This window comes from Pinus tabuliformis, chromosome X (assembly GCF_031772625.1).
Source record: "Pinus tabuliformis cultivar Carrire ecotype Pingquan chromosome X, CPIR1, whole genome shotgun sequence".
NCBI classification, from domain to species: Eukaryota; Viridiplantae; Streptophyta; class Pinopsida; order Pinales; family Pinaceae; genus Pinus; species Pinus tabuliformis.
The window spans coordinates 1,579,449,956-1,579,453,605 of NC_142308.1; the positions used below are offsets into that span (position 1 = coordinate 1,579,449,956).

A 3,650-nucleotide genomic window follows, 5' to 3' on the forward strand; every position below is an offset into this window, starting at 1 on the left:
TTTAGAAGAAGAATGCGGATACAAGCGTCAATAATATTGTTTCCTGAAATAAAAGCCTTTCACTTCATCAGCTTCAACAATCAGAGCCAATGGACATTTACAAGATCTCCAAAGTGCAATATTTAGGAAACAATCACTCCCTTTATTTTGCCTCGTGTAGTCGAGATCCATGTTGGAAACCATACCTTACATGTTTTCTCAGTTGCCATTTGAGATCTTGACCAGAACCACAAATTGCCTCGTGTAGTCGAGATCCACGTTGGAAACCATACCTTACATGTTTTCTCAGTTGCCATTTGGGATCTTGACCAGAACCACAAAAAGGATGACCAGAAAAAAAACTATCAAAAGATGCAATGAAATAAAGTTGAAAAGCCCACGGGAGCGTAATTTTTGGTTTTTGATAGTGTATGTTTTTGCAGCTCAGCAGAAAAAGCATAAAAACATTCCTTAACTTTTACAGGTTTTAGAAACTTTAAGATGGATTTCAAAATAATCATTTTAAACTAAGGAAATCATGATTTTTCAACTTTTCGACTATATTTCGGGGTTAAATTAAAACATTAAGCAGAGCTCTTTCAATTATTCTGGTAAATTTCACGAGTGAAATGCAAATAACTAGATCTAAACTACATCCGAATATACAATTCTACATTTAAGACTTCAGAATTACCGAACAAACTGCAAATATACAATTCTACATGATACTTTAAAAGACTACTTCTAGAGATTACAAGACCACCAACCAAACTGGCTAAAATTCAGCTGGATGCAATATCGTAAAGTAATATATATTGAATTAAATATAGAACTCAAATCAAGAACATCATCCCCAAGCCTGTTTACAGGGCATTTTCAAGAACCCAATAGAGAAGGAAATGACATAATAATCAACCTGCGAACAGAATATCAATTTCCACTAGTTGAAAAGCTTCACCAATGCCATAGAAGGGCCGAAGAGTCCCGTTTTTCCGAGAATCTCAAGAAACACACCTCAATTTTTACCCTTATATTTATTCTTCCACTTTCTATGAGAGCTCAATCATATACTCCCAACACAAATCAGATCTAAACCAATTTCCACTAATTCAGAAACTTGACCTCAGCATACAGTAACAAAGAGATCCCCTGTTTTTCCAAGCACATGAGGAACACACCTGAATTGTACCATTATCAGAGAGCCCCACTCATTCACACTGAATAATTACATTTTCAAGACTCCCAACACAATCAGATGTAAACCAAGCTACTGCAATTTTCCATGTTATTGCAGCAAACAATTACCAAACAAATATCCTGTGCCAACTTCGGTTAATTGGTGAGGTCGACGAAATGATGAGCTATCCACCAGGGGTCCCTGGGTCTATGTGATATAAGAACCCTACAAAAGGTTTCTGGGTTATGAACATTTTCTGCATGCCGATTTGGGTTGTAGTTGCAAAATTCAACTCCTGCTTCAGTAAAATGTACAATTTAATCAGAGAGTTGAATTAGGCAAAATCCTGTCAAAACTTATGTGTGGGACATAATCACAGTTATATATTTCTGAAGTGAATTCGGCGCAAAAACTTGCAATCTGCAATCATCTTTAAATTAAAGCCAAATTAGGCAAAATCTCGTCTAAACATATATGTGTGGAATTCAATAATAGTTATAGTCAGCCCTGCAGTAAATTCAGCAATAATATGCAATTTTCGTCGAATCAGAGCTGAATTAGACAAAACTTTGACACGACAAAACTTGTATGTGCAAAATGCAATCACAGTTTTACCTCTGAAGTACTGTCCATCAGAATTTCTTTCAATGAGAATCTTTTGAACAGTTTGCATCTTCTGAATAGGTGCCCCCCTTCGGAAGAATAGATGACCCTGACATCTGGCATGGCTTTAAAGCGAAATGAAGTCCGTTCTTGGGGTTGCAGCCCCTCGGGAGCATGTTTCTTGAAGCAAAAATTTAAAAAAGAAAACAGAAACCCTAATTCTGGCGCAAGAACAGAGGCAACTAGGCATAAAGAACCTGAGAATTCGAAGGTACAAAGTCGGAGAACGCCTCTGGGGCCTGTATAACCTCCCATTCAACAGAGACCGCGTTGGCGCTATAGGAGACATTTCCAATGGCAACATGTAGGCTGCGGGCGACGACATAGAGCTTCCCGTCGATGGTATTTACAGAGAAGGGCCTTTGCAGCTCGGCAGGAATTGGCGGACCAGCGACGTGGCTCCAAGAATCCGATTTTGCATCGTAGAACTTTAATTTGGAATTGCCGTGATCGGAGATGATGAAAAGATGGTTGTCAAGCACAACAGAGAGCCCAGTCCAGCCCTCTCTCATCCCGACGCTCATGTCAGCCCAGCGGTCGAGCTTGGGGTCGTAGATCTGGCCGCGGGGGCTGAAATGAAAAGGCCACGACCAGCCTTCGGTCATATGAAGCTTCCCGTCAAGGACAGCAGCGTCGTAACGGGACATACTGGCGCCCATGTCGGCAACGGGGCGCCACTCGTCAGCGGCGGGATCGTAAGCTTCGGCGGAGCTGAGGTCGGAGCTGGGAGCCACGCTGCTGCCGCCCGCGGCGTAGATGCGGCCGTCGATGGTAACGCTGGCGAAGAACGAGCGCGGCGTCCCCATGCGCCCCGCGGCACTCCAGCGGTTCCTATACGTCTCAAATTTCAAAACGGAGTCCATCGGGCAATCAATGTCTGACCGCATCCCGCCGCAGACGTAAAGAACACCCGAGGCGGCGATCGAAGCGCACCCGAACCCCGGCGGGCATACTCGCTCGGCACAGGGCATCGCCGGGAGCACATAATAGAGACGGCGCGCGGGGTCTAGGGCTTGCCACTGTATCTGCCCGCTCACCCTGTGGTACGCCAACACGAAAAGCCACGCCTCTGCAACCCCCATCGCCCGCCGCGTGCTCAGGTAGCCATGATTCGACATGGCCGCCCTCCATGACCTCGAAACAGACCGCGCCACTGCCTGCTCCGGCAGGGATAGCCGGAGAAGGCAGCTCAGAGCCAGGTCCTCTGGAAGCCCTGGGATCAGAGGTCCAGGGACCGTCCTGCATCCATTTTTCTCAACCTCAGCTCCCTCACAGGATTCGAACTCCAGACATGACTCCACCGATGAAGACGCGTAGGGCTCGGCGACCTGAGGTTTATAGAACTCTATGCGCCTCTGCTCCACGCTCATTGCGATGTGTATATATTCACACTACCTCTGCCCTTCCCTGCAACACACGGTATATATGTTCCACTTCGGGCTCTCTCTGGTGTTTTCCTCCGACTACTGTGTTCGAAATAAATTTCTGCCAACGCTATATATACACAAAGAGAGATGTGTATATATACATATTGATGACGAAGAGTAGATATACACACTCGTCATGATCATGAGGGTTGAGGTTTTGTTTTTGTTTAGGGTTTTCATTTAAAGACAAGAGGGAACGCGTGTCCGTTTCGATATTTGCAGAAATCTTGGGAGATTTTAAATCAAAAAAGTGTCATTATCTCACTGTGGTCCGTATCCGAACAAAATGTTTCTCACCAACCCCCCATTTGGTCTGCATTTCCTCGTAATTATTGGGGTTTCTTAGATTTTGATGGAACGTGATTTGGGTAAAATATTTTATTTTATTTATTTTTTTCCTTTTT

General features: G+C 44.2%; 1 pseudogene across 1 annotated transcript; it reads right to left on the minus strand.

Annotated features, from left to right (window-relative positions):
• Positions 1-780: 780 nt before the first annotated feature.
• On the minus strand, positions 781-3,334 carry LOC149146051 (F-box/kelch-repeat protein At1g30090 pseudogene; annotated as a pseudogene). The gene is made up of 2 exons (XR_016264170.1): positions 1,772-3,334; positions 781-1,451 (listed from the first exon to the last, which is right to left on the minus strand). The product of XR_016264170.1 is annotated as an F-box/kelch-repeat protein At1g30090 pseudogene (transcript).
• Positions 3,335-3,650: the final 316 nt, after the last annotated feature.